The sequence below is a fragment of the Sparus aurata genome, chromosome 8 (genome assembly GCF_900880675.1).
Source record: "Sparus aurata chromosome 8, fSpaAur1.1, whole genome shotgun sequence".
In the NCBI taxonomy this organism is placed as follows: Eukaryota; Metazoa; Chordata; class Actinopteri; order Spariformes; family Sparidae; genus Sparus; species Sparus aurata.
In genome coordinates, this window is record NC_044194.1 from 22,020,065 (window position 1) to 22,033,235 (window position 13,171).

The 13,171-nt window shown below is 42.3% G+C and overlaps 1 protein-coding gene across 4 annotated transcripts in view; it reads right to left on the reverse strand.

Annotated features, from left to right (window-relative positions):
• Nucleotides 1–12,946, reverse strand: part of LOC115587137 (alpha-1,3-mannosyl-glycoprotein 4-beta-N-acetylglucosaminyltransferase C) — a 108,064-nt gene extending 95,118 nt beyond the window's left edge. For 3 of the 4 annotated variants that reach the window (XM_030426787.1, XM_030426790.1, XM_030426783.1), the window contains exon 1: nt 12,406–12,946. The gene's annotated coding sequence lies outside the window, so the exon portion shown is untranslated. Of the gene's footprint in view, nt 1–12,319; nt 12,339–12,405 lie in introns of those variants that run through there. The other variant, XM_030426785.1, reaches the window with a different exon arrangement.
• Between the last annotated feature and the right edge of the window lie 225 nt (nt 12,947–13,171).

Sequence of the window (13,171 nt, forward strand, 5' to 3'; positions counted from 1 at the left end):
TTCTGAATACAGTTCCTACTTCAACTTTTCCAGACATCCAGTTAATCAGTTTCTTCCAGCACTAATCTCCAGACCTGCATACACTGTCTGAACACCTGTGTTGCCTGAAATTCCAGTGATGAATTAGCGACGACAATGAACAGCTTCAGTCGCAGGTGCATCAACTGGGCTATTTGAATTTTTCTTCCCAGGGCGCCTTGTACAAATGCTGACTTTCAGAGTTTGCACTTTTGTCAATCTGAGTTTTCAGCGAGCAGAAATTTTTACGGCTCACTGAGAACTGTTAACTGCGGGGCTGTGGAGGAGTAAATATCAGCAGAGACAGCCTCATATTCGGGCGTTTATTGGTAATCCTGGTGACTCCATCAGGGGAAACAATTGGGAGCAATTATTCATGAAGGTTTCATTGTTTACTGGAGTCTGTTAGAGTTTGATGTACTGCTTTGTACGCCGCTCTGCTGCTCCACATTTGCCACCTGCACATACTGGTGGGGTTTCTATACAAATCATGTGAGCTGACTGTTCAAACAATGAGCCAGCCCACAAATACAAAAAAACCTGCCTGGACAATCAGAACTACGCATTTCAATACATACAAGTTTGAGGTGGTAAGCTTCATTTTTAAAGACAAAGCTCCGATATCGCTGGAACAAATCGTGACTTCTTTTATTTTCCTGAACAGAAGCTTCAGAAAACAAAACTCTTTGATGAGAAATAAAAAAATAAATCGAGCAAGCAGGCAGCCGCAGTCGCCTTCAGGTCCACATCTGTAACGTCAACCTTAGCGCACCTCCTCTTGCTGATCAAAGCTGCTTCGTGCCAACATCAGCAGCTGGTGGGAATGTAAAATAAAAAAAAAGAAAGAAATGAAATGGAATGGAATGGCAATATGGCATGATTATGCAACCTTTTTTTAACCAGCCCTACACCCCATCCTCCAAACAAACACAGCTTGCCTTTGGTCTTTATTTCACTGTCATTGATGCATATTTCATAAGGGAATTCACTGTCTTCCTTTGATTCTTTGGCACTTTGGTGCTGCTGTCTAGCAATCCATTAGCTCCCATTATCATCTCTACGGTCCTAATTACTGACAACAAGAAGACTCGTACAACTCTAATGTACTGGATGTAATCGCTCAGACCTCCTCCAATGTAGAATTTTAACAGGTAATACAAAAAGTGTAATCAGGACTGCGCGTTTGAGTGAGCAGGCGATTTATCGTTTGGTCTCCAAACTGTGAGAAAAAACAGTGCAAAAATTGCCTGCAAAATGTAGCAGAGGCAGAAGAAACATCTTCAGATTGGTTGTTTAGTCTAAAGTCAGAAATACTGTATGTATTCATTTTATACTGATGTAAAACAGAGATAAGCAGCAGTAGTTTGGCGTGGTTAATGACACACGTGATGAAATGAAACACACGTGAAGTCAAATGGCATTTTCTTGACTGAGGAATTAATTCCTACTGATCATGTCATTACAATAAACATATTGATTCAGTAACATCATTTTAGTAAAAAAATTAAGGATTTGTTCGCTTGAATACAAAAAGGTAATTTTCTGTTGTAGGTGGCATATAGGACTACTAGTGCGGGGTCGACAGTTTACTGGCCTGGACACGATATTTTGAAAACTTTTTTCTGATTACTGGAATAAGTGTTTTTTATTTTATTTTTTAAAAAACAAAACATTTTTGCAAAAAATACCCCACTTTGGAACTGATGCATCATGCAATCTGCAAAGCATAACTGGATGTAAATGTAGTGGAGCAGAAGTTCAAAGGAGCAGAAAATGGAAATACTCAAGTAAAGCACAAAACAAGTACTTCAAAATTGTACTTAAGTGCAGTACTTGAGTAAATGTACTTTACAATCCATCTCTGCCCCAAACAGACCAAAAAACATTAAAGAAAGAAACAATGAAATCTGCTGGTTCATCAACATGCAGACACTGCCCTTATTAAGCAGATCCGGTATCAGCCAGACATTAACGACCCACATTAAACAGTTTCCTAATCAATGACATTATAAAACTCTGTTTCCACTCTCAGCCACGACGGCATTTAGCACCACAGAATCCCTTGGTCTCACATTACCGTGGATGAAAATGATCCCTGTAAGTTCCAGACAGCGCAGTGTACAGATTTTAAATTTGGAGAAGAAAAAGGCTTCGGATCAGTTAAGTCACAGCGCAGATACTGTACACTGAGCGGGGATATCAGCACGGATATCAGGAGAGAAGCATCTCTAATTCTTTAGTGACAAGCCGTGCAAATTGATTTAATTTTATCTCTCAAGATTTTAAGGTATTGTCCTCTGAAATGTCTGTCTCCACAGCAATACAAAGTAGATAAAACGGAATTTAATTTGTGCTCCTCAAAGCTATGAAAAGTAGCATTTTAAAAAACTCATTGTCAATTGATTTTAATAAGAACTGTTTCAGTGATAAAGCATTTCAAATGACGACCGTCACTATCGTCTCCATTGTATTGTGATGGAGGCAGAGATCACAGAGAGGGAGATCTTAAAATCTCAGCACATAAAACCAAAAATGTCCTCATGGGTAGACTCTACTTGTAAAAAAAAAATGTGTTTCTTTCTTTTCTTTGTTTCCTTCTTTACAACTGCACTACACCCAACCAGCCCTGCTGGGTCAGAGGACCACACAGCAACAAGTTATTAAATGTATTCCACACAAAACCATAAAAACCGTGAGAACAGAAGTGCTGTGTGTCTTTGTGGGCTGACCTCAGCAAGTGCAACCCTGCTTAGCTACTAATGAGCGGAAAGTCACATTATGCTAAATGAGCAGCAGAGGGAGAGACGCTGAAGGAAATGGCCGTAGTGATGGAAGCAAAGCGCACTTCAGTGAGGGTAACATCTTTCCACTTCAAAACACAAGGAGACTTAATGTTGCTGTATGGGCTCTGAACTTTTTCCCCGTTATGGACAGCTGAGTGTTCTTATTTGAACCCTTTCATAGCTCAGTGCTGCAACCGTTCTCTCTATTTATGGTTCTGGATACAGGATCTGTGGTTAACGTTAAATATAAAATAGGGACACCTTTAACTTATATTCATGGGTTTGAATAATGTACTCAAGGTCTATCAGTGTATCAGAGATACATTTTTCAATATAAGATGCTACTCATAACATACTGAGGGTTCACACTCTGACTTGATGACGTAATATTAAATAGCTGTCAGGCATAAAGGTGACGCGAACAGCCAAGGTAAAAATCACTCTACATAAAAGACTTCAGTGCTATAATGTTAATGAACTATTCAGTGTGTTGGATGAATGACTGTATGGATTGGATGGTCTACAGTGTGCTCTCTGACAGCTGGAAACTAAACCTCCATAACACACGAGGTTCACACACGTGAAGTGTTGGAAGACAGTTAAAGCTCCGCTCTTTGAGCCTTTGGTACAAAGAATTTCCCCTTAAAAGTGTTTTGAATATGGTTTTGAAACCCTCTCAAAGGAAATCAGAATGAGGAGCTAAATCAAACACTGGGGGTAAAAGGGAATTGTGAAAGCATAGATGAATCGCAAGAGGAAGTGCAGTGGTTAAAATACCCTCAGCAGCTACAGTTTCATCTATTGTCATACTGGCAATTTTATTTATTTATTTTTTTTATTCTAGTGGCCAAAATGGCTCTTAAGTTAAAATGCCTAATGTCCCGAACACACACGTAAGATTTCATCACACCAAGCTATTTAAATCACCTTCAGGTCAGGTCGAACTGGCGAATGTAAATGCTTCTTTAAACTTCATCCATTGAAACTTAAATGTCTCAGAGGTTCAGAGTCATGCTTCAGGCTCCCATTTTGTCTTTCTTAGTTCACTTTTCTTCCCATAAACAATCATTTAAGCAAGCATCTGAAACTATTTACAAATCTACAGGCTGTTTCCTAAAAAAGAGTATGATTGAATAACCCTTTTTTTATTTCAAGTATAAATGTGAACATAAACTGCTCTCTGCAATATCTGCTACAAAGTAACCACAGATCAGGCCTGTTCTCACTCCCAGCGCTTCAAATACAGCAGACTTGTCAGCGGGCCTGAGCTTCAAAGTGTGATGCTGTAGGTTCCCCTCTAGCATCACTGCTTGAAGTGCCCCTCTAGTGCAGTCCTATGCAGAGCGAGAAAAAGTCTGAGTCAGAGGGTGGTCGGGCTGGTCAGATGGGTCATACATTGAAATATCCCCCCTGGAGACTAGGTCCACGTCCAGAGCGTGGTCAAGAGTTGAGAGTGATTTATTTTAAAGTGAAGATTCTTAAGTAAGTCAACATACTCGGATAGGCATATCTTATCTTGAGTAAGTTATGCCATTTCCTATCTCTTATGATCTGACCAAGTATTTTTGTAGCCCAAACCTAACCATGTATTTTTGGTACCATTTCACAACATTAGTATGAGTCCAAAACAAGCAAGCTTTATTTTGAAAGTCTAAACGGAAGTTGTATACAATATGTTAGGGTCAACCCTAAACCCCGACCCTAACATTAACCAAATAGATTTGGTGCCTAAACCTAACCAAGCCACAACCATATCATAATGACAATAACAATCCTGAGGTCTTACTATTTCATAGTATTTGACCTTTTTGTCAGCAAGCTTTATTTTGAGGGTCTAACCGTATAACATATTATTGCTAACTTGAAACGCTACACTGACCATAGAGTGGTAGGTAGAGCATCATCATGAGATGCTTAAGGACACTTACCAAGCTGCTGCTGTATTTAACAAGGTTGGAGTGAGAATGCATTGCCAGATTTCTGTCATCAGTAACCTGAGTTAAAGGCACAAATCTGTACGTAAGGCACTGTGCATGTTGTTTGAAGGGCTGTATATACGAAAGTATCAGCACAGATATTATTAAAAAGGATAATTGTTTTTATTCCTCTTTGTTAAGGCAAAGTTTGACAAAGTCTTTCTCTCATCTGAAGCTGTCGATGTTTTATTTAATGTAATGCTTTGTGTCATATGCTATTGTTGTTTTGCATGTAAGCTTTATGTTTCTTTGTTTTTTCCCAGCTAATAGTTCATAGATTTAAAGTCAGTCACCAAAGCTATCAAACGGGGCCATGAAGCGACAGGGTTGTCGGCGCTCAGTTCAACAGAATCGATTGCTATTTATGAATAAAACGTGTCGATATGGAACAATCTCTGTTTCATTATTGTGTAGTCGACCGCAAACTGATGCTAAAAAGATATACTTCATAAACCCTAAAGGTGTAAGGTGACATTGATCCACTTTACTCACTGTGTTGTGCCATGACGAAGAAACAGCAATTCAAATTTGTGTTACTCCCTAATTCAAATGTACCTACTCCTCAGCATTACTGACAGTCTGTAGAGAGCTTGACGGTTCAACACACACAACAAACAACAAAAAAAACAATCCATAGAATCGTGCTGTCTTTCAGCACAAACATGAATATATCTTGTGAGGTTTGACAGAGACGTTGGCTGCTAATCGACGTTGATGGCAGTTACGTGTTTCTTAATGCACCTTAATTGCCCAGTTATGTGACCATGGAGGTAAAATCGGATGAAAATGGACCTTGCGGAGTCTGCAAATTGCAGAGAAACTGTTTTCACAAATACAGAATTCACGAATGATAGTTTCTGCTGGATTCTCGGGATCACCTCAGTTTCAAAGTTCCTGCTGTAAAAGTAGCTGCACAAACTTCGACAACAGATGCTGGCATTCAAGGTGAACTTGATCAAAACACGCTGGGCGCCCGACTTCGACTGGTTCTGTCTTCCTGAAGTAGAAGCCAAACACTAAATCGAGCAGCATATGGGCTGAATATTATACCAAAAGCATGAGACCCCTCCTCTCCCCCCTCTTATTAAACATGATATTCAGGCTTACCATCACGATGCTCACTGAACCAGCTAAGCGCTTGACAGTGACATCAATGCATCTCCAAGCGTATGAATATACAGTCTGGATTCATGCCTGGAGTGTTTCAACTCCTTCCTCAGACAAACTTGGCATTGGTGCTAAACATGCTGTAAGTGTGGTCCATTCTTCCACGCATTCAGCTGGGCAGGAAGTCAGTCAGTAACTCAGTCATTCAGCCATCGCGGCATTACAGATTTCTCCTCGCAGCAGCTGAACATAGACTGGAGGTCAGGCGCACTATCGCCGAAGCAGCCTTCATTCCCCGCCACTTGCGCCTCGCATCCTCCGTGTCACGGCAAAACTCAGCGGCTGCACAATAGATTCCAGCTGCCCAGACATTCATGACCCACACAACCTCAGATAATCAACACGACAGGACACTGGGGGGAAGTGTGTGGTCAAGAGGCAGGCCGACAATTATTTGTGGCATTTGTCTAACCTTTCACGGAGAAATCAAGTGAGTGGCTGCCCAGACTACCTGAGTGGATCCTGTTGCAACCATCATTCTCTCAAAGCAGCTCCAAGTTCAGCGCATCTTGAACTGAGAGAAAATTGCTCTCTTTAAATTCAATTTAAAGTCTCAGCTTTTTGTCTATAAGCAGCTGAAGAGAATCTGAAGATAGGGAGATAGTGTTTCAGCATTTTTTAAGTGCCGTTTCAATCATTCTATTGTATCCGTCTGCGAAACTGACTCTTGAGAAGTCTTAACAAGTTGAACCAGAGATAAGAGTGAAGTTAAAAAACCGTGCTGATAAAGTTTGAAAGATAAATAAGGCCGAAGAAGAAATTACAAGCATAAGGGGGGGACATTTTCATCTTGTCTATAATGTCTGTGTTAACTGTAGCAAGGCAGCAGAAAAAAAAGCCTGCATGTAATTCCATTCAGAAAGTTCTGGAGGATTAGAGGTTTTAAGGTTTATGTTCTGCCTGAGCACACATGGTAAATGGAAGCCTCTCCTTTCTTTTGAGAAAAATGACTTGATTTAAATGACTTGTACAGTATGAATAAATTCAAAACGTATGACTCATTTTAAGTGTTTTCCCTTTTTTTTTTGGTTGGGAAGGATGAAGTACACAGGCCTTTTTCTCAGCACCAGCCTGGCTCTTGCTTCATACCAAACATTCACAACTGAGATCTGTCCAGTATCACCACGTCTACGCAACACAGCTTAACCCTTTAAGTCCAAACAGTACTTGAAAGTGTGGTTGTGATTCTATTCAAAGTCAGTCAATCAATCAATCAATCAATCAATCAATCAGTCTTTACTTGTACATGGCCAGTTCACAACAAAAGTCATCTCATGACACTTTCCAAATTAAGCTGACTAGCCCATACTCCTTGATGTGTCTTTACACACCTGATTTCTGTATTTTGCAGAACTGGCTCACTTTTCCTCAGCGTAGAATTCTTGTGTGAATGTGTGTGAATCCTACAGCACGGCTGATATGTATTGAGAGATATATCAGCAGATATATCAGCAGGGTTTCCCATACATAAATGTATTTGTCGCAGCCAACCTCAATATCAACATTGGCCGCCGCATATTGATTTTCCATTTTTGAGCTATGCAGCACGCTCTCTCTCTCAAATACAAATGACATAGGCATGTTTGGGCTACGAGCCCAAATCCAGTTTTGGGCATATCAAGATTGTATCCAGATTGATTTTTGGATTGTTGCAAATCAGATCCATTCCTTGTTTGGAGGAGGTATTAAATGTGATTAGAATCTGATTTCTGTAGATGTGTCTCAGTCCGAACACTCTGGCCACTCATATCGGATTTCTTTTGTGTCACTCAGCGCGACTCACAATGGCAACATCAAATCCAGAGAGTGTGGGAGAGAACAGAAAGATCAACCAACCATCTGTGGAGATACGCTGTGAGAGATAAATCAGATTTGCCTGCTTTGTATACGCAGCTATAGTGTTTCCCACACATAGACTTGACTTGGGCAGAATTAAAGTATATCTGGGGAACCATTTTAGCATTCCCTTTATTTCATTTGTATGTGTGAGGGACTGACATCATTCGCGTGGTTCAGATTAATTCCATAGGCTGCAAGATTAACAACAAGCTTCCTTCACTTGAGACTTGCCTTCACAGGTCAAAACAGAAATACAAAAAAAAAAATCCCTAATGCTGTCCGTGATTTGTGCGAACCCAGTCAAGCTAAATGGCTACGGATAGCCTGGTCCTTCTCTTGCTTTAACATATGTTAAAACCTGCTCTTGGCTAATCAAGCCATAGCTGTTTAGCTGGAATAGGTAGCTTGTTTAGCTGGCTAGCTCTATGCTACCGTCCACCTATTGTTATAAAGCTTGCAAATATGGTAACTCCACAACATTTTGAGTTTAAGAGTAATGTTTATGTTACTCTTTTTCCTGACAAATGTGTTGTTTAATATCAAATCCAGTAATGCAACCATGCATGACTCTCCTCAAAAATGCCGACGTGTACTCCCCAGCAAGCGACCGCCATCACTGCATCAGTCAGTTTGTACATTGTGTACATCACATTTGTATCTGATATGACACAGTTCACGAAGAAAAAATTTCAGACTGCTGATCCATAATTCGATCTTGATTAAAGCATAAAATTGCTGCAATAATGTAACTTATGTTTAATGTTTACTGTACTGTATATACTGTATGGGTCTCTGCACTTGAAAATGTGTTGTATTTAAAAAGATGAAGGAGACCATTAAGGAAGCCCAAAGCTCCCCCACACTGACAGCTGATGTCTGGAATAGTCGTGCAACAAAGGCACACCTGGGTGTTTCCTGCCATTTCATCACTGAAGATTGGCAAATAAAGAGACTTTGAACTTTGCCACCATGCCCCTTGAGGAGAGGCATTCCGGTGCAAACATAATGACATGGCTGGAGGAGATGGTAGCAGATTTGACATCTTGCCTGCTAAAATAAAAGCAGCAGTTCACACCAATGGGTCCAATATGGTGGCAGCAATGCGACTGTTGGAAGACAAACATGGTTGGGCCTCTATCTGCTGCAATGGGCACGCACTCCAGCTCATAGTTAACAGTGCCCCTCAAAGAGCGCAGCAACAACAGAACTGTAGCGGGCTGCAAGAAACTTGGTAGAACACTTCAGGAGAAGCGAGCTGTCCAGTACCACAACATTAGCTGATCCAAGACGTCAGTTCTAGATGGGACAGTACATACTACATGGTAGAGAGACTCCTGGAACAGCGCTGGACAGTTACTGCCACTTTCTGGTCCTGAGGTAACTCAAAGGGGCAAACACTACATTGACTTAAAGCCATATCAGTGGGTGTTGTGTGACGAGCTGACACAGGGGTTGTTGCCTCTTGTATGCACTACCCTTTACCTTAGTGAAATGGAGTATACAACCATTTCATGTCTTCCTCAGCTGGTCAAAGGTCCATACAGCAAACCCTTTGTTTTAAGAAGAGCCCTTGAAAAACATTTTTGGCCAGTGCAGGATAGCCAAGAGATGGGGGAGTCTGAACATAATCTCAGCAGAGAGACACAACTCAGTTGTTCTTTCAGCTGCCATTGAACTGAGATTCAGAAAGCTGACGTTTATGGCAGCTGAAGACAGCACAAGGGACAGCTAAAGTCCTTGCTATCAAAGAAGCAAAGGAGGAGACTGGGATACATGGGTGCGAACAACAGCAGAATAAGGTCAGTGTTCCAGGCAGAGGGGAAAAATCAGCACCAGCTAACCTCCTTCAGTCTGACACAGACAGTCTCAGTGAGGAGGGGAAAGAATCCTGGGATGACAAAAAGGATCCAAATGGTGAGAAATCAAGTTCAGACGTGCTTTGCAGAGCCAGCAATACTCAAAAAGCAGGACCCTCACAGATGGTGGAGGGGAAACAAGGGGCATTTTCCCACACTATCAAAGCTGGCAAGATCTTTTTCTGTGCGTTCCAGCAACATCCACCCCGTCAGAGCGTATATTCTCTGCAGCGGGGAATATCTGCTCTCAGAAGAGTGCTAGCCTCTCACGAGACCATGTGGAGATGCTGACCTTCACAGAAGGTCCAGAGCACACAATGCACTCTTTTGTCCACTTTCCATTTTGTTTATTTCTTTTGAATTTGGATGGAAGATTGTTTGGATTTATTTGATAAAGGGAAGATTGCTGCAGGTTTGTTACATTTTATTGCTGCTGTCCTTGGTTTTAAATTCTGACAGAAAAAAAATGATGTTTTCATTCATCTTTTGTATCAGCAGCAAAGTGAAATCAAAAAACATTTTTTGAAGGAAAAATTCATCTTTATTGTCTTAATTGTTAGACAGCACATGCCTAAAACAACCTCAAGATACATTTAAACACTGATAGCTAAACAAGAGCCATTGAGAAATTTTGCGATTCATAATCTGAATTGTCGATTATTCGTTGTAATAATCGACAGATTAATCGACTCAATCAAAACAGTCGTTAGTTTCATTCCTAGTGGCGGAGCAAGCCTGCCGGTGTGCATGTGATAAAGAGACCAGAGGTGGACAGAGAACTGATGGGAAAGGCATAGTGAGCAGTTTAAAGTTTGTCAGCAAAATAAGGTGGAGAATTAAATCAAAGTAAGAGGATGCACTATGAAATTAGCTACTAGAAAAAGGGTGATGTGTTCCTTCAAACATCTTCATTTCAATTTAGAGTCAAATATGAAAAGAAAATATATTGTTTATATTTTGGCCATAATGATGTCATTTTAGATATACATGTTTTCCTCCAAGAATATATCCATGTACATTTTCTTCTATACTGAACAATGTAGTGAGTCGCATTTTCAAACACGGTTTAGTAAATGTGCATGTTGAATTTTCTTCTTTACAGACCTCTTTGAGGCATACACTACCGGTCAGGGTCAGCCAGAAGCGGTGCTCCTTGTGGACATTAAGCATCAATATTTTTTTTCTATGACAACAATGAAGTGTTGTGGGGATTCATCGCTCTAATGTGGAATCTTTCTAACTCAAGGCCTCACGTCTCCCGTACAAACTACAAACTACCATCAGCACAACAGTGACTCTTCCACAGGCCACAGACAGTCTTACTGACTCGTGTACCTCTTTTGCAATCAGTCAGTGAAAAGGAATTCATTCCAATTAACAGTGGTTTCACAGGGGCGCTCTGGTAACAAGCCGAGGCTCATGGTGGAAGCCTCGCCCCTCGGTGACCCCTAATGAGCCGGCAGCCTCCTGCCAGAGGAAGCCCGAGCCGCTGCACTTGTAATGAGCTGCTGTTTTGCTACAGGCCTCTCAGATGAGCCATGGAGCTGTCATTCGCACCGCAGTACACGAGCGGCTCTGGCAGATGATGCAACTCTTTGGCGACTGAAAGGACAATGCACGCCTTCAGTGACGTGTTAACTGTTCACATGTTTTCATCCGGCGTTCAAAAAGCAAAATCATTTCAGATGTTCTTTTCATATTTGTTTTTTTCCATCACACAGTTTGGAGAGAAGCTGTTTACAGTTCACGCACTGAGTCAAAAAAAATGCTCAGTTGCCTTTCAGATGGCTTGCTTTGGTCTAACAGCTGCACTAGGTGATGTTCACAGAACTGGAGCCTGCCAGGGACCGAGGACACACGCAGTTTTTGTTTACCATGAAGTGGCAACAAATGAATATATTCACTATCGGCTGACCTACTGCATGGCTCTTCAACATTACTTCATTTAGACTGTAAGAAATGAAATATAAATAGAGAGGGGGACTCTGATCAAGTTTGACATTTCCCAAATTGCCTGCTGCTTGTCCAGGACCCAGGGGTTCAAAATGTATGACATTAAACAGAGAAAAAGCAGCAAATCCTCGAATTTGTATAGTGAATATCCGTGACATTTCCAATGTGTTTTTGAATTAATTTAAAAAGGCGGATTAGTTTTTCTGTCAGTTTTCGAGATGTATTAATTTCAGCCCATGGAAACATGTGTGACGTTTTGCCTGAGGCTGCCAGACACTATTAATGCACAGTTATGTCACTTAGTTTGAAATTTCGACCTTACCAGCCATATCTATTTATTTGACTGTGACTTACAAAGCAAGGGTTTAATGTAGATAAGCAAAACCTCCTGCTGCCTCACGTCCTTCCATCAATCTATAATGTTCTTAAAGACTGAGTTAGATCTGAACTCCTTCCTCTGATTCCTTCCTGTTGTTGCCAGGTTGGGGGATAAACTGGATGCACGCTCTCTCGGTGTGACTTATTGGGTTTGTGATGTTATCAGACACGCAGCGCCACATGCCGTGACGCCCGCGCTGCGCTGCGCTGCGCTGCGCACTGAGGGAGGCTGCAACGTGCCAACAAACTTCTGACTTGAGCTCCGTGTCGGTGACACGCGTTGCAGAGCCCAATAGGATCCAGAACTACAGTGGTGCTGTAGTTATTAGCCCGACCACGTGGCCCTTACCTGTGAGTCCGTCGGCAAGCATCACCTCAACTCGCTGTCAGAGCAGCCCCACAATCACAGAAACATCCGCCCGGCTCGGCACTCACCTCCACGTCAGGAGACACCGCGGGGCTCCAAACGCGGGTGTCAGCGGTCGGTGTCGGTGTGGGCTATCTGAAGAAGTGCTTTCTTCCTCTCCCACCCTCTCGTCCTCTAATGCGTAGATTGGCTCGGACACCGGCTCCGAAGCGCTTCGCAATCCCGACCGACGGAGCCCGGGCAGGCGGGCAGGCACCGCTGGAAATGTCTGCAGCGGATGATGCACGTCTGCGCGCGATCTGTCCTCCTCCCTCCCTCCCGCGTCTTGATTGTCTTTTACCTTCAGTTCTTATCTCATCAGACACAAACTTTGATAATTTCACGGGGCATCTGTAGCTGTCGAAATAGCTGCCACATCCCTAAGGTACCGTGACTGTGGATGTTGCGCTCCGGTCTGCTCTCTCCTCTGCTCCTCCCGGCGGCGGCAGGCGGACAGGAGGGCGGTGCGTCTGGATTCGTGCGCTCCAGCGGTGCATGCGTGGCACGGACGGCCAGATCCCTGGGTTCACCTGTCATCACAAGACAAAGTGCATCCTATTTAAAATACAAGCCAAGAGGAGACCGGCTCTAGGGTTGTAACCCCCGCACCCAGGGGCGCAGATAAGAATTTAGGGGAGCCCATTTTTGCTCCGAGAGGGGTGCACATTTATCCAAGGCTCCCCTCTGGGAGGAGATGCCAGAGAAGAAGAAAAGAAAAAAAGCAATTAGTTGAGAAAACTGTGTAGATGTTTTAGGATGCTTTGGGTGTGGAGGAAGTTACTGATAAATTCTATA